The 25,173-nt window shown below is 44.7% G+C and overlaps 1 pseudogene; it reads left to right on the plus strand.

The window, feature by feature from the left end:
* The first annotated feature begins 21,313 nt into the window (after positions 1-21,313).
* Positions 21,314-23,892, plus strand: LOC149457542 (F-box-like/WD repeat-containing protein TBL1XR1 pseudogene; annotated as a pseudogene).
* The last annotated feature ends 1,281 nt before the right edge of the window (positions 23,893-25,173 follow it).

The following is a 25,173-nucleotide window of genomic DNA, read 5'->3' on the forward strand; positions in this document are numbered from 1 at the left end:
GATCTTCTTAGAATCCCCTGTTCATAGCTCTGGATTTTTAGGATATGTTGCCACACACAGTTGAATAAAAACTGTACATCTTTGGACTAATCTCCAGACAGATATAACAGACACAAATGAATGCAACTCTGTATTCATTAACCCCTTCTTCCCAGCCTTTTAAGAGATCGCAACACCGGAGCATCGTTACCTGCTTGCTCAGCTTCCGCACCATGTGATCCCTGTGATTGGATGATTAGATAATTGGAAGCCCATCCTACCAGCTTCCAACTGTCAGTGACGGTACTGTCAGAGTGCTGGGGGCATGCTGCCAACACAAAACAGGTATGTGTATACGTGGAGGCACAGAATACGGCCAATCTCTATGCTGCCACATGTTGTGGGCTTTTGAATCATGTCTCAAGAATATGACTTTTATCAAGACATAATATTATATGGCAAACAGCTCAGCAATAGCCGGATGCTAAGAGTTAATTTTGTCTTGGTTGAACCATCTAGCTAGAGAAATGTAATGGGTAAAGGGATTGTTTTTCTTTCCTCCTAGAGACAATACTATTTTAAAGTTCTCAGGTGATCAAACACCATTATTCAGACTTCAATAAGCAGGTAAACATATACAAGGTCTGGACATGACAATAGAGGAACCAAACTGATTGTCTGAGAGCTTACCCAAACCTTGTAGAGTGTGATGAACCAACAGACCTCTGAAACTATTACTATCTACTATTGTTCACCAAGGGTGAAAGCATTAACAATTGTTTACTATGAGTCCGATACAAGGGCTAGGCAAACAGAGATTTTTTCCCTACAACAGAGGAAATGTTGATGCTGAAACCAAGGGGTGAAATTCAGGACATTTAAGTTTAAAAGTTCACTGTATATCATTACAAAAATGTACTACAAAAACAGATTATGAATAAGATGTCATAGACTTTAAACACCACTAAATACTCAGCAATGGGAACTATATATCACTAACTTGAGTATTGAGATGATGGGAAGTAAGATGTATTATAAACTAGCATTAGTTACATGTCTTATCAAGAAACAAACAGGATGATACTTCAAGGAGGAATAACCTAATATACACCTATATTCCATGGTCCCTATTTAGAATAATATAGGTATCACTGCTATATCTGGAAAGAGCCGTATATTTTATTCCTGAAATTACCTGAAGATTTCACCCAAGGTATGAGTCATCTCAAGTGCTCACATTGTTCTGTGATACATGACCGCCACCTGGCGGGCAGGTGAGAAATAGCTTATGTACACACATTTCTCAACTAGCCAATCAGGAAGCCTGGTGGGAAGGTATCTTAGAACAATGGACTAGTGGATATAAAAAGCCCATGTGCTGTAACAGAAAAAAAACCTCATGAAAAAGAAGAACCCTCATAAGACCTCATGGAAAGACCTGACATCTGAAGAAGATCTCTGCTGAAATAACTACTCTTCCATCTTTTCAAACTTCCTAAAACTTTAAACCTCTAAACTTATAACTTCCTACATTCTCCCCTATTAAATCTATCACTTGCCTATATATCAGTCTAAAGGCGTTCCACTGCCAGCTAAATCCACGGGAGAGTTGCCTAGTCTGACGTCCGGGTGTGGTGAGATGTTTATTTGATGTTGTATTAATTATTTCCTCTGTTGTGTAGAATCATAAAAATTACCGTAGTGTATTACCACAATATTGGATAGTTAGATATATGTAGTCAGATACTGTGTTACTGTTAAAAATTGTTTATTGCCATATTATAAATTTTTCCATATTTCATAATTTATTGAATATTAATAACCAGAGTATCACATATCAAGGGCTTACTTCTTGCAAGCCTATGGCCACGGCATGCGAGAATATAACCTTTGAGATATTCGAAATTATTAATTATTAATAAATTTAATAAATATCATATCATTTAAATTTGTGATTGATGTAATTAGTTAGAGACATTATTATTGTATCTTACATTGGTAGGATATATTTTTGATTGTGTGTACCAATATTCATTTATCACCAGTCTTTTGTGTTTTGTGTTAATATATATATAATTTTTGTACATAAATAAATTTTTATATTTATCTATTATAAGGCAAATTTTGTGTGTATGGTACGAAATCATATTGGCTAAAAGAATTCAAGGTATAATAATAAGTGGTGATCAAATTATCAAGGTGTCCAAATTATTGGTTTACTAAATATTTGCCGTATTTTAACGGCTGGAGGCACTGTAATATTTCATCTAAGGGAAAGGGACACGCCCTTTATAAATAATATATATCCTTACATAAATCACCACAACATAAATTTGGAGGCGCTGCTGAGAGCCATAGAAATCGTACCATAACACAAAACGCACTGGTGATTGTATATTTGTACACGTTATCAAACATATATTTTGTATCAAAATGGCATCCAGTAATCACGGATCCACCTCTTCCAAGCATAACGAGGAAAATATGGCGGCTCAAGGCATTGAGCAGGAAGTTATGAAGCCAGCCCGGAAAGCTGCCGGTGCTTGGCAGAATTATGTTGAATGTGGAGTAATAGATTATCTCCGCAAGAGATTGAATTTGGGGGATAGCAATAATGAATTTGTGGATGAAGAGAAGGAGCAGGCCATGAATACCTTTGAGGACCTGTTCAACCAAAAGGGCCAGGTTGTTGGGTTTTTAATAGCATTTGCTGGAGCAGAAAGTGATAGAAGCCGTGACAGACTTCTCCTAGAAGCTTGGCCCATGTTATGGTTCATGACCGCTGGAGCTGCCCAGCAGACCAGGACTCTAAGGGAAGAGTTGTCAGAGGCCCGCCTCTTGTTAGAAAGCAAAAATCAGGACATTGAGTCTTTGAAAGGGAAGCTTGGTCATGCCGGTGTTCGTTTAGACGAATCCGAGAAACATTATGATAGATTGGTCGGAGACTTTCGAAGTGCTCAGGACCTATATGAAAGAAACTTTCAGGAATTAAAACAACTTCAAAAGAAGTATCAGGACTTAAAAGATGAGGTGGAGTACTTCAGATCAGAGAGGTTATCTCCTGTCAAAATTAAAGTTCACCCAGGGGATAAGCATGACCAGTCAGAACTTACCTTGATAAAATCTGAGCAGAAAACTCTGGAGGAGCAGATTATAAGGTTGACGGCCCAAATAAATTCTGGGGTCCAAAGACGGACCAACCCAGTCAAGCCAGAGGCTGATGAGCGGAGATACCCGCATCACAGCGAAGTATCTGATAGTGAGTCAGGGTCAGAATATAGGTCACCTCCTAAGCTTTCAAGATACACTCCAGAGCGCTCTGAAGAAAGATATGAGGTTTCATATAGGCAGGAAGGGAAATCCCAGGGGTCATTCAGGAGATATGACACCCCAAAGGTCATTAAGTTCCTGAAGGACACTGTTCCTATGTTTTCTAAGAAAGGGTCCCTTGAAATCACCGAACACATGAAAACATATGAACAGACGTTAGAGATTCTGGGCATTAGAGATGACCACACCAAAATAGAATTGCTGCCATGGGTGTTTGAGGAGAAATACCGGCAATTCTTTGAGACCTTGAGGGCCTATTCCAATCAGTCCTGGAGAGAGGTTAAACATAAGTGCCACATGGAATTTGGGCCTTATAAAACTGTAACCTCTGCCAAGGCTGCGGCCTACAATTTAAAGTGTGGTCCTCACCAAAGCCCTGCAGAATTTCTGGCTGTCCTCAGAAATGCCTATTTCCTGGCTGAAAAGGATCCCAATCCTAACCAGCCAGAATTCAAGACACTATTCTATGAAGCATTACCTGCTTACATAAAATTGGGACTTGCAAAGGATTACAGAAAGGGATGCTCTCTTGATTGGTTGGTGAGAGAGAGTGACTATTTATTCTCGATCCAACAGTCCAGTGAGGGCGGGATAAAAAGAGAACCTAAAAATAGCCCCAAGATAGTAGCAGCCACTACCGTTTCCCCTCCAAATCCAAATGTGCAGGCAGAGAAGAAATCATATGCGGAAGTAGTCCGTGGGGGTAAAACCAATGGTTCCCCTAGATTTGCACCTCAAACCCAGCAAGTGAAGGAGGTCCATAACTTTGCACCCCAAAACCAGTGGGTGAGAAAGGATAGGCAAAAGCCAGGGAACTACGGTAGTGGAAGTGAGAAGAATAAAAAGTATGGTAAGGGCCAGTACAGTGATGAAAATCAAAGGAGGCAATGGTATCCTCAGAGGTTCTATTATCCTCGCCAAAACCAACATGGGAATTTTTATGGGAACCCCAATTTCAACAGGAACCATAATTACAATAAGAATCCCAATTTTAATAAAAACTCCGATTTCCAAAGATTTCCTCCACGCCAAGAACACCCTCAGGCTCAAAGGGGGGATACAGTACCCCAGGCTCCCTTTAATAACAGGGAGACCCCAAAACCTCAGAGAGAACAATGGCGTCGGGACCAGAGCAGTAGTTCTGACTCTGAGTCTCATTACCAGTCTCGTCCAAAATACAAGCGCAAATATAGGAAAAGGGAGAATCAACAGAATGACTCCTCTGAGCGTATTGGACAAATAGAGGCACAGGTCAGCAAAATGGCTGAACAAATGGACAGGCTTGTCACTCAATTTCCATCCAATCCTTTTTTAGGAGCAGCTCCTGTGACCAACCAAGGGTCACAGAATTAACAGGCAACCAAGCCTTAAACCAACAGGGGAGGACACTGAGTCAAATGACAGGAGATGTGTGCCCCGTCCCTGACACGCCTACTAATAGAGAATCTAGTTCTCAGGCAAAGGGGGACCAGTTGTTGGTTATTAATGATTCTCCTGTTTTTCAGTGTCCATCTATTGCCCCTAATATAGTCGCGGCATCGGAAGTCGTCGGGATTGACAAGCCAGACGGAGCACCAACTTCTAGTTGTGCTTCTGTCTTGAGACAGTCCAAGAATCCCACCAGGGAGGATAAGGGTGATGTGTCCACCACATGCGGTGAGATAAGAGCTAGTCATAGGTTATTGAAGGGCCCACAGATCTTCAACCACACTAATTTCATGTGTGAGCTGACTGAATCTGATGGGAGATATTATGCCACGGTGCAGGTGCAGGATGCCAGTGATCTTTCGATTGTCGGCTTAATAGACACTGGATCCCAAGCAACCATCATGTCACAGGAACATTTTGACAAAGTGGCGAATGTCATGCCCACCAAGCCGAGACTTAAAAGTTTTGACAGCTCATTGATTGGTGTAGGTGGAGACCCGTTACAAGTCATGGGTACCGCCTGGCTTAAACTGAAACTGGGTAATAAGGAACTGAGACACCCCATCATCATTGCCAGTATCTCCCAGCACCACATGATAATTGGGATGGACTTCCTAAAAAGGCTGAACACCATAGTTGACTGTGTGAACCAAGTCCTGTGGTCACAGGTAAATACCCCAATTAAATATGGGAAACTTAAAACTCCCCATTCCCGACAACACTGCCACCTGGTGGAAGAAAGGCCTGGATCATTAGAAATCCATTTCAGGAACAGCCAACTTCCTGATGTAACGGTTATCAAACCTGATGACCATAACCCTATCAGAAGAGATGAGGAACACATTTTTAGAATTCCCCAAGATAAAATAAAAGATATTTCCCTCCAAGATGACATCCTTACGATATCTTTTCATCAGGAGGATAAACCAAGAAAAGGGGGAGATCATACCCAATTCTTGACAGGTATTGAAAGGGTTAACAGCGACTTGTTTATCCCCATCCGGATAAATGGTCTTAATAGGTCAAAATATGCCAAACTAGATTTGAGACAGGAACACAGCTTTGTAAGCCATGGGCTGATAAAACACCTAACCGAAATGGAAATGATCCGTTTCTCCACACCTCAGCGTCATTGGATTTCAGACTCCCTTGATGACTCTGATGATCACAATTCAATGGCTAGGTGTCTCTTAAACGTCACTGTAGGAAACAAAACAGCCACCCATGTGTTCCTAGTCTTGGATAATCCCCAAACGAAAATTTATTTTGGCAACGATATATTACATCGCTTTGCAACGCAAGTCGACCTAATTAATGACTGTTTATGGAGTCGACTAAAGGGGGACCCCGAAAAATACCAAAATCTGGACTTAGCTTTAAAATCCCAGCAACAGATGCCTTATGCTGTTGAAGTCCAGGTAGCCCAAAAGATTACAATTCCTAAGGGCATTAATAACTTCATACTCCCCATCCAAGTTAAAAAGGGACATAGACTGAAGGGGTCAGATGCATTAGTATGCTTCTCCCATAAAATGCAGGGGGAGGGACTGAACATTACACACACGCCCCTAGTCAACACACATCAATCCCCGATGTACATTTACGTACATAATCTGTCCAATCAGGACATCGTCTTACCCAAAGAGACCCTTATTGGTCTAGCGGTAGAGACTGAATATTACACCTTTGGGGTCACTAACCAGGTGATTGGACTCATCCCCGATGAATATTTGTCGGAGGAACAATTAATTGAACAAACATTCCATTCATTACCAGAGGGTATTTTCACCATAGAGTCCATTTATCCATTCGATTCTAAAGATGGCACCTGTCGAATCGAAGAGACATCAATTGTCTTTGATCACCCAATCAAAGAACAAGAGTACCCCAAAGAACCTGGATGGCAGGAGAACACACACACACATCACATACCCAATGACCTCACCACGAAACTTGAAGAGGCATATGAGATAGGTCAGCCGGAAAGCTTTCCTGGATTCAAGGAGTTAGTGGAAGAGATGGTGGCCCTCGCCGACGCGTGTGCCAGTGATCTCGACCGACAATTGCTCCGAGAGCTTCTCCTTGAATTCCAAGAGATCTTTGCCAAGGATTCTTACGATTGTGGGACTACTGACCTACACATCGCTAGGATCCAAACAGATCCAGATGCCCCACCAGTATTCGTAAGACAGTATAGGTTACCATTAGCTTCCTATGAATCTCTAGCTGAGATTATCAGGAAGTTACATGAAAGGGGTATAATTAGGCCCATCCACAGCTCCTACAACCACCCGATCCTGGGTATCTTAAAACCCAATGGACAATGGCGTTTGTGCGCTGATCTCCGTCAGCTAAACAAACGTGTGTACATGTCAGGATGGCCGGTCCCATACATAGACCAGTGTCTCGCCCAGCTCCAAGGATCCCAAGTTTTCACAGCCTTGGATTGTGCACAGGGGTATTGGACCATAAAGGTGAGCGAGGAAGACCAATACAAACTGGCCTTCAGTTTTGGGAATCGACAATATTGTTGGGTGAGAATGCCTTTCGGATTCATAAATTCCGGACATGAATTTGCTGTGTTCATGCACAAGGCCATGCCAGACGCCTTCGAAAGGGGGACGTTGGCATATGTGGACGATATCCTGATCAAAAGTACAGATATGGCCAAACACATTACAGAACTTCGGCATGTCCTGGGCCAATTAAAAGCAGCAGGAGTAAAACTGTCCTTACAAAAAGCCCAGTGGTGTCGCACGAAGGTAAACTTCCTAGGCCATGAAGTTACTGCTGAAGGTTTGAACCCACAAAAGAAGAAAGTTGAGGCGGTTCTGAATTGTAAAGTCCCTACTAACCTTAAAGAATTGAGATCCTTCCTAGGTATGGTAAACTACTCGCGTAAGTTTATTGATAATTACGCCGAGATAAGCAAGCCACTGCTTCACCTACTGAAGAAGGATGTCGAATGGTCGTGGGGTAAGAAACAGGAGGACGCCATGAAGGAGTTAAAGGAACGTCTCACACAAGCTCCGTGTCTCGGATATCCCGAAGGGGGTAAAAATTTCTATCTAGAGACAGGGTTTACGCAGGTAAGTATGAGTTCTGTTCTTTACCAGAAACGTGATGATGTCAGTAAGGTGATTGCCTATGCCAGTAAAACTTTGTCCCCGGTTGAAGTAAAGTTCAGTGACTGTGAAAAAGCTCTATTGTCCACCGTGTGGGCATTACAGAATTTTCGCAGTTACATTCAGGGAGAGAGAATCATTGTTGAAACGGCACACCAGCCTTTACAGTATTTAAAGAGTGAACGTATCAAGGGAGGAAATGTGTCTAATAGCCGCATCACTGCTTGGACTTTGTCTTTGCAAGGGTGGCCTCTTGAAATTCGGTACAAACAGAACAAGGAAAGTCCAGTAGCCCAGGGCCTAGCCGAGCTCCATGATTGTTCCGCAACTACGCCTGTTATGGAGGCCCCGGACACTGACTTTCTGGAAGAACAACTGTTCTCTCCCTACAAGGTTTACGATGAAGAATACTGTAAACAGCTGCCGTGTGTATATGTGGATGGTTGTGCTTTTCATCACAAGGATGGGGAACAGCTCCAACTAGTGGCAGGTATTGGAATCGTTTGGACCCAAGGTGTCACCCCAATTTCTGTGGGATACAAACTTGGACCAAAAAGCAGTCAGGTTGCTGAACTTACTGCAATTCTTAGAGCAGTTGAGATGGCTATAGAGTTCAACATCAGAGAGTGTGCCATCATAACCGATTCCAATTATGTCAGGAATAGTTTTGTGGAGTATTTCCCTAGGTGGAAGCGAAACAGCATGAACAAGAGTAATCACAAACCCGTGAAACATGGTAAGCTCTTTTGTCACATCGATGAACTGGTAAGGTCCAATGATCTCACCCTGCACTTCAAGAAGACCAAAGGCCACTCCAAGGTTCTAGGTGCCGAGAAAGAAGGGAACGATCTGGCCGATTCTCTAGCCAAGGAAGGGGCAATCACCGGTGAACTGATAGACATTGACCAATTTTTAGGTACCGTACAGGTTGAAGCTGTCACCAGGCAACAGGCCAGAACAGCTGGTGATCCAAATGCAATCCAGTGGAGTCACGATTCTCCTAGTGAGGATTTAATTACTGCCCAAAAAGAAGACCCAATAATTGGCTTGTTTTATAGTCATATAGAAGATCCCAACCAAAATCCCATAAATAAGGAAGTATGTAGTGGGAAGGAGGATTTACGTATCTTAATGAAATCCAAATCCCAATTCTCTTTATACCAGGGATTGTTGATACGAACCTCAAAGGGTGGCGTACAACAATGGGTCGTCCCACTTAAATTTAGAGGTTTGATGCTACAGCATGCCCATGATGCTCCCACTTCCGGTCATCGTGGAGAGAAGATCACGTATGAGATCCTGCGGGATTATGCCTACTGGCCTCATATGTTACGTGATGTGAAGGAATACTGCCAAGGTTGCCTAATATGTCCCCAATTTCAACCTACCAAGCCAACTCACAGAGCACCTCTCCAGAAGAGGGGGATATGTATGCCTTGGTCAGACCTTCAGATGGATTTTATTGGGCCAGTAACAAAATCTTCACGAGGAAATCGGTATATGTTAACAGTTACATGTTTATTCACCAAGTATGTCGAATGTATACCAGCACCAAATAACAGCTCCGAGACATGTGCTGCATTGCTAATAAATCATGTATTTTCTCGTTTTGGTTTACCTCAGAGGATAGAGTCTGATAGAGGATCGCACTTCACTAGCGAAGTGATGGCCAAATTGTGGAAAATTTTGGGGGTTAAAAGGAAATTGCATATCGCTTATCGGCCAGCCTCTAGTGGTGGTGTAGAACGATACAATCAGACCATCGTTAACGTCCTTAAGAAATTTGTTAAGGAAACAGGCAAGGACTGGGATGTTAAACTTCCGCTGGTCCTGATGGCGTTGAGGGCTACTCCGAATACAGTTACAAAAATGTCATCTTTTGAACTGATGACAGGTAGACGGATGGTACTGCCCCAGCACTTATTGTATCGCACTACAGATCAAAATTTGATCAATGCTACCACCACACACCAGTACATAGAGGATTTACGTAAACATCTGCAATATGCTTTTGCCTTTGCCCAGCGAAATTTGGAAAGAGCTGCAACTAGTGCTAAGACATACTATGATCTCAAAACCTCCAAGAAGGAATATGAGATTGGTGACAAAGTCTATCTATACAACTTTGCAAGAGACCAGATCAAGGAACGGAAATTCCTTCCATCTTGGAAAGGTCCGTTCTCTATCATTGATAAAATCTCTCCGGTCGCATATAAATTGCAGGTTACCCGGTATGGTGAAATCAGTGATAGATGGGTGCACATCAACCAATTACGTGCTTGCCATCCGAAGTCTCAATTGCAGTTGTTGGAAGACTGAACCCACCAATTCCTATCTGGAGATATTGAGATCATTATTAAATTTCCTTTAAACATATAATTCATCTTTTGCCTTACAGGATCCAGTAATATAATTTTATGTATATCCATTACTCAAACTGTTCATTTTAATAATTTAGAAAGGAAGGCCCAGACTATGACCAGACCGGCGATCGGAGGTGTCAATGACCGGACCCTAGAAGGAAGCTATAATGTCCTGTGGGAAAGACCAGATGCCAGAGATCGATCCGGAGACGATAACCTGATGTCCCAGGCCACCAAGGGCTAGTCCAGAGGAAAAGACCCGCCTAGGAGACCGTCTAAGAGACCTGTCGTGCGGAGGACCCATGGACCCCAAGGTGGATGTGTCAGGCCAGGCCGGCCTCATCACAAGACCAGGATCGTCATCGGAAGTGTCCATCTAAAGACGCCGAGTCAAGTTGAGGACCAACCAGCATCACCGCTGCCATTTTATTATATAAAAAAAAAAAAAAAAAAATTTTTATTTTTTTTTATTTCATTCACTTCACCGGAGAAGACGAACAATCACTCTAGCCAAAAGCCCCACTCATGTTTTGCGACACAGACACCCCTATACACGTGCCTGTACCCCAAACAAAGGGGGATTTTGTTGTGGGCTTTTGAATCATGTCTCAAGAATATGACTTTTATCAAGACATAATATTATATGGCAAACAGCTCAGCAATAGCCGGATGCTAAGAGTTAATTTTGTCTTGGTTGAACCATCTAGCTAGAGAAATGTAATGGGTAAAGGGATTGTTTTTCTTTCCTCCTAGAGACAATACTATTTTAAAGTTCTCAGGTGATCAAACACCATTATTCAGACTTCAATAAGCAGGTAAACATATACAAGGTCTGGACATGACAATAGAGGAACCAAACTGATTGTCTGAGAGCTTACCCAAACCTTGTAGAGTGTGATGAACCAACAGACCTCTGAAACTATTACTATCTACTATTGTTCACCAAGGGTGAAAGCATTAACAATTGTTTACTATGAGTCCGATACAAGGGCTAGGCAAACAGAGATTTTTTCCCTACAACAGAGGAAATGTTGATGCTGAAACCAAGGGGTGAAATTCAGGACATTTAAGTTTAAAAGTTCACTGTATATCATTACAAAAATGTACTACAAAAACAGATTATGAATAAGATGTCATAGACTTTAAACACCACTAAATACTCAGCAATGGGAACTATATATCACTAACTTGAGTATTGAGATGATGGGAAGTAAGATGTATTATAAACTAGCATTAGTTACATGTCTTATCAAGAAACAAACAGGATGATACTTCAAGGAGGAATAACCTAATATACACCTATATTCCATGGTCCCTATTTAGAATAATATAGGTATCACTGCTATATCTGGAAAGAGCCGTATATTTTATTCCTGAAATTACCTGAAGATTTCACCCAAGGTATGAGTCATCTCAAGTGCTCACATTGTTCTGTGATACATGACCGCCACCTGGCGGGCAGGTGAGAAATAGCTTATGTACACACATTTCTCAACTAGCCAATCAGGAAGCCTGGTGGGAAGGTATCTTAGAACAATGGACTAGTGGATATAAAAAGCCCATGTGCTGTAACAGAAAAAAAACCTCATGAAAAAGAAGAACCCTCATAAGACCTCATGGAAAGACCTGACATCTGAAGAAGATCTCTGCTGAAATAACTACTCTTCCATCTTTTCAAACTTCCTAAAACTTTAAACCTCTAAACTTATAACTTCCTACATTCTCCCCTATTAAATCTATCACTTGCCTATATATCAGTCTAAAGGCGTTCCACTGCCAGCTAAATCCACGGGAGAGTTGCCTAGTCTGACGTCCGGGTGTGGTGAGATGTTTATTTGATGTTGTATTAATTATTTCCTCTGTTGTGTAGAATCATAAAAATTACCGTAGTGTATTACCACAATATTGGATAGTTAGATATATGTAGTCAGATACTGTGTTACTGTTAAAAATTGTTTATTGCCATATTATAAATTTTTCCATATTTCATAATTTATTGAATATTAATAACCAGAGTATCACATATCAAGGGCTTACTTCTTGCAAGCCTATGGCCACGGCATGCGAGAATATAACCTTTGAGATATTCGAAATTATTAATTATTAATAAATTTAATAAATATCATATCATTTAAATTTGTGATTGATGTAATTAGTTAGAGACATTATTATTGTATCTTACATTGGTAGGATATATTTTTGATTGTGTGTACCAATATTCATTTATCACCAGTCTTTTGTGTTTTGTGTTAATATATATATAATTTTTGTACATAAATAAATTTTTATATTTATCTATTATAAGGCAAATTTTGTGTGTATGGTACGAAATCATATTGGCTAAAAGAATTCAAGGTATAATAATAAGTGGTGATCAAATTATCAAGGTGTCCAAATTATTGGTTTACTAAATATTTGCCGTATTTTAACGGCTGGAGGCACTGTAATATTTCATCTAAGGGAAAGGGACACGCCCTTTATAAATAATATATATCCTTACATAAATCACCACAACACACATATATATATACATCCGACAGGAAGGGGTTAATACATCTGGAAATGTGTGTTTTTTAATGCCACTTGTGGAAGTGCCTGAAATTGATTTGGTATCAGCCTCTTAATATGCAGCAGCACTGGAAGAAGGAGGGGCAGAACCGAGAGCCAATCAGGTGTGCTGCATGCACATGTACCAACATAGAACATACTGATAGGAGAAGAGAGCAAAGAGATGACCTAATCAGTCTGCTGCTGTTTCACCATCCAATCAGACGGTTGGGGGTGAACAGAGGACACCACTGTATTTCCTAACTGTAAGTAGTCTTGTCTGCTTGGCTGTGCTGTCTGGCAGAGCTGTGTAAATCCCAGCAATGGATGAACAGATATAAAAATATTCTGACAGGAAAAACATTTCTCATATCTGTATTTAGAGTCCAGCTTTCTAGGACTGTGAGTGTACTCCATGCACCTAGAGATGACAGGATCCACCCTAACTGCTTTAAGGAACAACATGTACTGTATATAATGACAAAATAAATCACATATAATAACCATTACAGTCTGCCTAAGGTGGCAACAAACAGGCCCCAGAAATAAAAACTGGGCCCCCCATCTGTGGGAATACAAACAAACCAATGAGATGTAGATATGAGTGCGTTTTGTATGATTGTCGCTCTTGTTTCTTCCTATTATGTAAGTACCGGTCGGGTTTTAATAAAGAACATTTTTTATGGCAGAACATTATTGCAGATCCCTTTGGCTTTTCTTTGGAGAGACACTGAATAGTGAATTTGTGAGGAAGGTTTGTTTTCTGCCCGGTATATTGTGGCTCCTGGAGGTCGGACGTTCATATGGATATAGCCAGTGTTGCTGAAAGGAATATACCTCTATATATAATATATCTCTACAAATCTGAGTAACGGCTCATTCCAGACAAAGTGTAGAAAAACAGCGTACTTTGATTAAAAAGTTCATTGGAGAAGAGGAGAAAATATATAAAGAAGTGCAGAAACTGATAGGCTGCTCAGATAAAATGATCTCAAATGCTGTAAAATGGAAACCAAAACGTGAAAGTAAACAGAAAACTGCCATTTGAATGGATCGAATAATAGCCAAAATGGCAAAGACACAGCCAATGATCAGCTCCGGGGTGATGAAAGAAGGTGTGACGTTCCCTGTGAGGACTGTTACAATTAGAAGACGCCTATGTGAAGCCAAGCTATCTGCAAGAAGCCCCCGCAAAGTCCCACTGTTGGGAAAACGACATGTGCTGAAGAGGTTACAATTTACCAAAGAGCACATTGACTGGCAAAAGAGAAATGGCGCAACATTTTGTGGACTGATGAAAGTAAGATTGTTCTTTTTGGGTCTAGTGGGCGGAGACAGTTTGTCAGACGACCCCCAAACACTGAATTCAAGCCACAGTACACTGTGAAGACCGTGAAGCATGGTGGTGCAAGCATCATGATATGGGGATGTTTCTCATACTACGGCGCTGGGCCTATTTATCGCATACCAGGGATCATGGATCAGATTGAACACATCCAAATACTTCAACAAGTCATGTTTTTATTTTGAACAGCCAAATATTCCTTTTTCTTCACTTTTTGTAAAGTAATAACAAGTTTGAAACATTTTTCTTTATGTTTTGATTTGGAATAGACTGTGCAGTACACTCGTGGAACATCTACAAACTACGGGACCTACAAATCTCCACAGGTGACACTTTAAAAGCCTCTACAGGTTACTAGTTTAGAGTGATGCAGGAGGTCTGGTGCTGGAATTATTGTTCTTGTTCTGACGTTCGTGGCGATACCTCACATGTATGGTGTGATCACCATTTACATATGTGTGCTGGATTTACAAATGTGTATGCATTTGCACATGAGCACGGGGGGGGGGGGGGACACTTTAAAATGTGTTTTTAATAATTTATTTTAAACTTTTTTTTTTAACTGTCCCTTTTCTTTTTATAAATCAACTTTATTGCTATGACAAGGGATGTACAACATCCCTTGTGACAGTATGGACTATGACAGGTCCTCTTTATGGAGACATCTGGCTCTATCAGACCCCAGATCTCTCCTCTGGCCTCCAATGCAGCTGATCAGACACATATGTGTCAGCACAGTAGCTGGTCGCCAACTGCCCAGTAAACACAGAACCAGAACCAAAAGTGACAAAATCCTTGTTGCTTCCATTTTGTGATCCCACAGAGAGGGAGGAACTACATCAGCTCCTTTCTCTGTGTGTATTGAAGTCGGTGCTGCCGGTTGGAGCGGTCCCAGGATCCCCAATGGAATGAGAGAGCCCAGGAAAGGAATTGGTGGCGGGGAGGGGGGCGGGCATCCCTCCTCCTGTAGAAGAGATCGCAGTCATAACTGAAGGCATTGTTTTATATATATATTTGGAAATGGTGGTCCAGGCATCCTGCAGCCACATCATAGCCAGCGTGGTGGGAAGAACCATTGTTTGAGATGAGGAAGAAGGCAGTCAACCCATCCAACCTGGTTGGCTGGAGAGCAGTAAAGCTGGCCATACACTAGTAGATTGTCAAACGTTCATCTGCAAATCCTTTGTACATGTGTTGACCGTTTTACCATGACAGGTGTCCCCCCCCATGGTGTGCAGTATTCAAAATAGTACCAAATTGAAAAAAGCGCCACTTACAAAAAACACCAAAGTGTCAGCAGCATATCCCACCCAAAATAAATTTTGGCAACAAAAATCCTAATTAAAAGGTATGCGCTAATAACAAACGTATACAAAGGTGTATATCATCATCCAAAAACATTTCGTGTTTTATATAAATAATTATAGTGTCCAAACATAAATTAGTGTCCATAAAATATATATATATCTTCAGTGACTTGAACCAATTGTGAAGAATCCACCACCAAAGGAGATGAAATGAAGTCACCAGAGCTAATGGCTGGTCAGATTATAAAGCAGCAGCAGCACTTGTGCTCTGGGAGCGATGACCCCGATGATGACCCCGATGATGACCCCGATGTCCACATAGATATGGTGATGTCTCAGACACTTCCGGATAATAATAATCACAGACAACTCTGCAGCCCAACTCTTATGATGAACTTCTCCGCTCTCTCACACCTCCATGACAGCATGCAGTACACTCAGGGACAGAACAGAGGACATAATGTGCAATACGGTTTTATCATCGATCTCTTTAATAATAAAGGTACAAGGAAACTCACAAACAAGATGTCCAGCAGACAGCAGCTTCAATCACAAACAAGGAGTCCAGCAGACAGCAGCTTCAATCACATACAAGGTGAGATACAATTACCGCTCCCCGCGGATCTCTCCCATACAGCACAGAACAGCAAGGCTCTCTAACGGCCACATCGAGTAGGCCACGCCCAACCGCTTTCATCACACCGACGTCATCAAGGGGGGGTTCTCTCCCATTACAATGGCAGGTCCAGAGTCCCCCAATGGAATATTGTACTCAAAGTAGACTTTCCCAGGGCAGGACCCCTCCCAGTAAGACTCCCCTATTACCATGGTAGGTCCTTCCATCCTCCAATGACATACAGAACAAGACGTGCCATGGCACCCCCCCCCCCCCCCAATGGAACCAGAACAAGACTTTCCCAGGGCAGGACCTCCCAGTATGACTCTCCCCATGGTATACAGTATCCATAGTAGACTGAGGGGCCACTCCCCCTCATAAAACATTTCCATTGCTATGGCAACCCTCCCCCCTCCAATGGCAGAAGAATAGGACTCTGCTATGGCAGAGCCCCCAATACCATGGCACCACCCCCCCCCCATACCATACATGGTACTTACCCACATGCCCTCCACCTCTATGCCCCCTACACATATATGCCCCCCAGCCCATGTCACAGGTGGTACTTACCCCCCATGTCCCGTACACAAACATGGCGCCCCTCCATCCCATGTCACAGGTGGTACTTAACCTCTCCCATGTCCCCTACACATACATGCCCCCCCATCCCATGTCACAGGTGGTACTTACCCCCCATGTCCTTTACACATACATGGCACCCCCCATTCCAAGCCACAGGTGGTACTTACCCCCCCCCATGACCTCCACGCATACATGACACCCCCATCCTATCGGTGGTACTTACCCCCCCCATGACCCCTACGCATACATGCCCCCCCATCCCATGTCACAGGTGGTATTTACCCCCCATGTCCCCTACACATACATGCCCCCCCCATCTCTTGTCACAGGTGGAACTTACCCCCCATGTCCCCTACACATACATGGCACCCCCATCCCATGTCACAGGTGGTACGTATCCCCCAAGTCCCCTACACATACATGGCACCCCCATCCCATGTCAGGTGGTACTTACCCTCCCGTGTCCCCTACACATACATGCCCCCCCATCCCATGCCACAGGTGGTACTTACCCCCCATGTCCCCTACACATACATGCCCCCCCATCCCATGCCACAGGTGGCACTTACCCCCCATGTCCACTACACATACATGCCCCCCCATCCCATGCCACAGGTGGTACTTACCCCCCCCATGTCCCATACACATACATGCCCCTTATCCCGTGTCACAGGCGGTACTTAACCCCCCCATGTCCCCGACACATACATGGCACCCCCCATCCCATATCACAGGTGGTACTTACCCCCCCATGTCCCCTACATATACATGCACCCCCATCCCATAGGTGTTACTTACCCCCCATGTCCCCTACACATACATGCCCCCCTATCCCATGCCACAGGTGGTACTTACCCCACCATGTCCCCTACACATACATGCCCCCCCATCCCATGCCACAGGTGGTACTTACCCCCACATGTCCCCTACACATACATGGCACCCTCCCCATCCCATGTCACAGGTGGTTCTTACCGCCCCCTACACATACATGTCCCCCCATCCCATGTCACAGGTGGTACTTACCCCCCATGTCCCCTACATATACATGCCCCCCCCATCCCATGCCAAAGGTGGAACATACCCCCACATGTCCCTACACATACATGGCACCCTCCCCATCCCATGTCACAGGTGGTACTTACCCCCCCTACACATAAATGTCCCCCCATCCCATGTCACAGGTGGTACTTACCCTCCCATGTCCCCTACACATACATGCCCCCCCATCCCATGTCACAGGTGGTACTTACCCTCCCATGTCCACTACACATACATGCCCCCCCATCCCATGTCACGGGTGGTACTTACCCCCCCCCATGTCCCCTACACATACATGCCCCCCCATCCCATGCCACGGGTGGTACTTACCCTCCATGTCCCCTACACATACATGCCCCCCCATCCCATGCCACAGGTGGTACTTACCCCCCCCATGTCCCCTACACATACATGCCCCCCATCCCATGTCACAGGTGGTACTTACCCCCCCATGTCCCCTACACATACATGCCCCCTCATCCCATGTCACAGGTGGTACTTACCCCCCCATGTCTCCTACACATACATGCCCCCCCATCCCATGTCACAGGTGGTATTTACCCCCCCCCCCCCATGTCTCCTACACATACATGCCCCCCATCCCATGTCACAGGTGGAACTTACCCCCCCATGTCCCCTACAAATACATGCCCCCCATCCCATGTCACAGGTGGTACTTACCCTCCAGGGTGACCTCCCTGCCCGCCCTCGTCACGTGTGTCATCCCGGAGGTCGGTGCCAGTGACGGAGAGGATGGCGCCCCCGACAGAGGGAGTGGGTGAGGTCGGCGGCCAGCCCGCGGAAGATGTTGGAGATGAGGACGGGCATCTTGTTCTCCCGGCCCCCCTTCATGGATCCCCAGCCCGCCCGGCTCCACCACCCGCACCGTCCGCTTCTGGTTGGCGATGGCCTCGGGCTGGGGGGGCTCGGAGGGGCCCCAGAATGATCCATTGGTCACCCCGTTGTCCCCGGACCGGTCCGCGCTCAGCACCGGGGAGACCTCCGACAACTTCCCCGCAACTGTGTACCAACCGTCCCGGAGCAGCACCTCCACCCGCCTTCTACCACCATCCCTCCATACTGAGCACACCGGGGAGGAGGGACCGGCACCCCGCCCGCCGGACACACAGGGGTTAATGAGGACAGCTGGGGATGGAGAGCCGGCGGAGCGGGGCTGAGCGGGGGAGACATCTAGTGTGGGAACATGGGTACTGCAGGCGTGCGCTGGAACTACAACTCCCCACCCACAGCACACACCTGTCCTCGTGTGGAGGGGGGAGGGGATAGTAGTCCTGACCTGCACCAATCCATACACAACACAGGACACACGAAACTTTTTTTTTTTACACTAAAACTTCTTTTATTTCTATTACTTTTAACACTAAAACTTTCTTTTTTAAACACTAAACCTTTTAATTTTTTAACATAACGTTTTATTTTTTTTAACACTAAAACCATTTTATTTTTTTTAACAATAAAACTTTTTGTAATTTATTTTAACGCTACAAGTTTAAAAAAAAATAACATTTAAACATTTTTGTTATTATTTAGTTTTTAACAATAAAATTGTTTATTTTTAACCCCAACACTTAAAAAAAAATAATTTTAACACTACACTTTTTTTTATTTTTTAACACTTTTTTTTATTAACACAAAAATATTTTTTTTGTTCAAACAATGTTATTGTCATTATAACATCGGGATGGAGACATTAGCAGGAGGCATTAGACATTATATTGACAACAAGATTCAGGGGTAAGTATGCAGAGTATCAATGTCTGTATATAGAGGGGGAGGGGAAGAGCCAAGAAAACAATGCAGCATATCTGATGGTGTCCAGTGAATACAAATATTAGTAAGAGGTAGTAACATATCAGAAAGAATTTGATCGGTGGGGGTAATGACTCTCCAGGGCTACGTGGGGAGTTAGGGATAGACAGAGGAGGAGCGAGGAAGAGGGGGCGGGGACAGAGAAGGGGGGCGGGGACAGAGAAGGGGGCGGGAATGAAATATTTTTTATTTTTATCTTTTAACAATAATAAATGTTTTTTTTTTTAACACTTAAGCATTTTTTTTTATTTTTTAGCACATAAACTATTTTTTGTTTTATTTATTTTTTAACACTAAAACTGTTTTGTGTAAAACTAAAACATTTTTATCAGTAAAACCTTTTTTATTTTTTAAAACTTAACTTTTTTTTAATTCTTTAACTTCTTGCCGACCGCAGATAGCCAGATGACGGCTACACTGCGGCCGGCCAGTTCTGGGTGGACGTCATATGATGTCCTCCCAAGAACACGCTCTCCAGGGGCGCGCACCCAGCTATCTCCGTGATCGCTTTGTCCTACGGACACAGCTGATCACGTGATGTGGTAAAAGGCCAATCACAGCGGCCTTTTACCATGTGATCAGCCGTGTCCAATGACACGCTGATCACCGGGAAATTCAATTGCCGGGTCTCGGCTGCACTTTCCTCACGCTGTCAGATCGTGAGGAAAGTACTGCCGAGAACTGGCAGTTGTCAGAGCAGGGATCGGCGCTGATCATCAGGGCACTGACGATCAGTGCCCTGATGATCGGTGCCCAGCAGTGCCACCCACAAGTTCTGCCCACCTGTGCCCAGCAGTGCACCCACCTGTGCCCATAAGTGCCACCTACCTGTGCCCACCTGTGCCACCCACCTGTGCCCCCCCACCTGTGCCACCCACCTGTGCCCACCAGTGCAGCCCAGCGGTTGTGCCAGTCAGTGCCCAGCGGTTGTGCCAGTCAGTGCCCAGCAGTGATGCCAGTCAGTGCCACCTATCAGTGCCATCTATCAGTACCCATCATCAGTGTCACCTATCAGTGCCGTCTATCCGTGACACCTCATTAGTGCTGCCTATCAGTGCCACCTATCCGTGCCACCTCATTAGTACTGCCTATCAGTGCCCTTTAGTGCTGCCTATCAGTGCCGCCTATTAGTGCCCATCAGTGCTACCTCATCAATGCACTTCAGTGAAGGAGAAAAATTTTATAATAGAAACAAAGAAACTTTTTTTTTTTTTAATTTTTTGCAATTTTTTTGTTTATAGCACAAAAAGTAAAGCACCCAGCGGCGATTAAATACCACCAAAAGAAAGCTCCATTTGTGAGAAAAAAATGATAAAAATTTCATATGGGTACAATGTTGCATGACTGCGCAATTGTCAATCAAAGTGCGGCAGCGCTGAAAGCTGAAAATTGGCCTGGTAAAGAAGGGGGTAGAAGTGCTCTGTAGGCGAGGGGTTAAACACTGAACACTTTTTATTGTTGTGGAACTCTGAGGGGGGGTCGCACTTTCCTGTCTCCCCCCCTCGTCTCTTACCGATCTTCCTCCACATAAGCGGCTTACCGGCTGCCGCTGCCCCGGGAGTGATGGACGTGTAACCAAGGAAGGCGAATCCGGGTGCACACGCGGTTCCTCCATCACGGCGCCAAGATTCCCTTGTTGTTTGCTCCAGTACTATACCGGCTTTTAGAGTGCGACTTTCGGACGAGAAGATGTGATTGGCTTGAAAAGAGAAAACTAATGCAGCCATCACATGGAAGGACTGCCATAACATCTGAAGTCAAAGGTTGCAAAGGTGTCTTTTCTCAGTTTGCTGGGAAGTCCTGGTTTAGGTGGCATAAAGATGAGTATAAGCCGTGATGAGGATACTTTGTGGTGTAGCGATACTTGCAGGAGTCGCGATTCTCCCATTCAGCATTCACTTTTGGTATAGAGAGCCATATCAGCCGGTCTAATATCAATGGTGCCCTGGTGCCACCTGCTGCTTTCATTTCCATCATTCACAAAGGATTGCAGTATGTTGAGGCAGAAGTGAGCATTGATGAGGATGGCACACTTTGTGACGGGAGGACGATGGAATCTCCCTGATTGATGCAGTTATACCTGATGTGGTACAGACAAGACAGCAGGCATACAGAGACAAGCTTGTGCAGCAACAGGCAGCCGCTGCAACGGCAAACAACCAGCAGCCATCTGCGAAGAATGGGGAAAATGCAGCAAACGGGGAGGAGAATGGAGGACAGGGACTGGCAAATAACCACACTGATAGGATGGAAGTTGATGGAGATGTAGAAATCCCATCTAGCAAAGCAGTAGTATTACGTGGTCAGGAATCAGAAGTGTTGGTTTGTGCCTGGAACCCAGTTAGTGATCTATTGGCATCAGGGTCAGGTGATTGGACGGCACGGATATGGAATCTCAGTGAAAACAGCACTAGTGCTTCAACACAGCTGGTCCTTAGACACTGTATACGAGGGGGGGGGGACAAGATGGTCCTAGTAACAAGGATCCTTAGATTGGAATAGTGAAGGAACACTTCTAGCAACTGGATCCTATGATGGCTTTGCCAGAATCTGGACAGAAGATGGAACCCTTGCAAGCACCTTGGGGCAACACAAAGGACCTATATTTGCCTTGAAATGGGACAAGAAAGGAAATATTATTTAAAGTGCAGGCGTAGACAAGACGACCATAATCTGGGACGCACACAGGGGAGGCAAAACAACAGTTTCCTTTTCACACGGCACCAGCGTTAGATGTGGACTGGCAAAGTAACAACACGTTTGCATCATGCAGTACAGATATGTGCATTCATGTCTGCAAATTGGGACAAGACAGGCCAATAAAAACATTCCAAGGACACACAAATGAAGTGACCGCAATAAAGTGGGATCCCACTGGTGACCTTCTTGCATCCTGTTCTGATGACATTATTATTATTATTACACAGTATTTATATAGCGCCAACAGTTTGCTCAGCGCTGTACATTACAATGGGAGACAATACATGGGACAGTACAGTAACAATACAATAAAATACACGAGGGGTTTAAGGGCCCTTGTCAGGAATCCCAGAGATCACCACGGCGCACGAATCTGCACAGTTGTAGGATCCCAACAAGACATACAGGCAGGTGGGCACTAGGACCCAGGCGCGCCTGTCACCAATGACAGCCGGACAGGCACTAGGACCCAGGCGCGCCTGTTGGCGCTGGGCGGGCTATTTAAACCAGCTCATGCAATGCTCACATTGCCGTATGGTCTTCATTCCCTGTTCCCTGCTCGTCTGTACCTGTGTGAGATACCTTGTTGCCGACCCTGCTTGATTCTGACCTCTGCTGACCATCTCCTGCTCTGATCCCTGGCTCGTCTGACTATTCTTTTGCTTACTCCTGATTACCTGACCTCCTGTTGCTGAAACCTGGCTTGTGACCCGACTACTCTCTGTCCGCTGCTCTGTACCATTCTGCCTCTGCTGTTACCGACCCGGCCTGCCTGACTACGCTACACATACTCTGTCATCCATCCATCCTGCACGGATCCGCTCACCACTGCCCAGGTCTGCCAGCCTCTTCACATCAGGCTCTCTTCCGATACATACCTCCGGTGGTTCACTCTACCACAGTCGGGTGTACTCAGGAGTCCCGACCTGGTCTCAGTCTGCTCCAAGTCCATCCCCACCATCAGGGTCCCTGGTGAATAAGCAGACTGGGGCTTAGACCCCGCACCCTGGGGAATCCCATTCTGTGGGTTGCTAGAGATACCGCCGGGTGGATCGTGACAGAACCATACGGCCATGACTGAGCCTGGGAGAGGACCATCCCCGCTGGACGATATATGCCAACATCTGGCGGCGCTCATCCAAGCGGTTAAAATGCTACAGGAGGGTACACACATCTGGAAGGTCGTATTCAGACGCTAGCCTCGCCGGCATCCACATCTCAGAAACCGGTTACTCCATCTTCGACCAGAAACCCCTCGGAACCTCTTGTCGGAGCAATGGTCTCAATGCCTCCACCGGAACCCCGTGTACCGATGCCGGAACGGTTCAATGGGGATCGAGGAAAATTCAGGGCATTCCGCAATGCATGCCAACTATACTTTGAGCTGCAGCCGCGGACATTTTCTGCAGAATCTGTGAAGGTGGGGTTCATTATATCCCTACTGCAAGATGAACCCCAGGGCTGGGCCCACCGACTACTCGAGATCCGCCATCCACATCTGGATTCGGTAACAACGTTTTTTAAAGCAATGGCGGTGTTATATGACGACCCGCAGCGGGCAGCATCGGCTGAAACAGCCCTGCATACACTCAGACAAGGTCGCCGAGCAGCGGAAGAGTACGCCTCGGAGTTCAGACGTTGGATGGGGGACACCCATTGGAATGATGCAGCCCTGCATGGGCTTATCCGAGTCACTTAAAGACAAACTAGCCAGAGTGGGCATACCCGATACCTTAGAAGACCTCATAACTCTGGCCGTCCAGATCGACTGCAGATTGCAGGAACGTAAGCTAGAGAGGTCCAGCCAGGGTCAGAGACCAACATGGGTACTACCTAGCATTCCGTTCCAGTCTACCTCTCCTGTTGGGAATCGGAACCCAGAAGCCACCGAGATGCCCGAACCCATGCAATTGGGATTGATGCGACCGTCATTAACGGTTTAAGAACGCCAGAGACGTCGGGCAAACAATCTCTGTACTGCAGGGGAGCAGGTCATGTGGTACGCTCCTGCCCTGCCAAACTGAGTAAGTGTGCCTCTGTTTTTTCTGCTGTATCTCCCACCTGTCTTAATAAGTCAAATTACTTAGCCGTGCCTATCTCCTTCCAGCTTCCTGGAAGGACCGTGTCAGCGACAGCAATCATTGACTCAGGATTGTGTAGCTGCTTTATAGACCTAGACTTTGCATTTTATATTTGTTGGCACATTTCATGTGTGCCCGCCATTAGAAGTGGGTGGATGCAGGGAGGTTTATAATGGTGGGCATACCACCACACACTTTTCCTTGCAGAGATATTTCAATTATAAAGTTGTTTTATTGAGTTTATGTTTTATTGCTAACCATTGTTGATTTCCTTGCAGGAATGTCAAACTGCAGCACTGACCTGTCTATTCTGACAGCAACAGGGTCTTGCTTTCAGAATAGACATAAGTAGGTGTGTGCAGTGCTGACGGATGAAAATTTTCATCCGCAGTTAAAAAAAAAGAGAATATATGCCAAAGCATGGGGGCCTGGGGAGGCCAGTGGGTGGATGGCCCCTATGCTTCGGCATATATATTTTATATTTGTTGGCACATTTCATGTGTGCCCACCATTAGAAGTGGGTGGATGCAGGGAGGTTTCTAATGGTGGGCATACCACACACTTTTTCTGGCAGAGATTTCTTCTCTTTTTTTTCATTCAGCCTACAGGCTGCATAAAGAAAAAAAGAACATAGCATATATGTCCAACAAGGACCAGCGACGTACTGGTACATCACTGGACTTTGAATGGTTATACCAGGGTGATGCCTGCAGCTGCAGGCATCATCCTGGTATAATTTTTTTCAGCCGGCAATGGGCTTTCATGTAAAAGCATTCCTAGTGGTTAATTAGCTGCAGGATTGCCTTTACAAGCAGTGGGAGAAAATGCACCCCCCTCCCCCTCCCTGAGATAGCATTAAAAGTGATTAAAAAAAAAAAATTAAAGGGACAGTGTAAAAA

This window comes from Staurois parvus, unplaced genomic scaffold (genome assembly GCF_062004578.1).
Source record: "Staurois parvus isolate SC_StPar_1 unplaced genomic scaffold, SC_StPar_1.0 ptg000315l, whole genome shotgun sequence".
Classification (NCBI taxonomy): Eukaryota; Metazoa; Chordata; class Amphibia; order Anura; family Ranidae; genus Staurois; species Staurois parvus.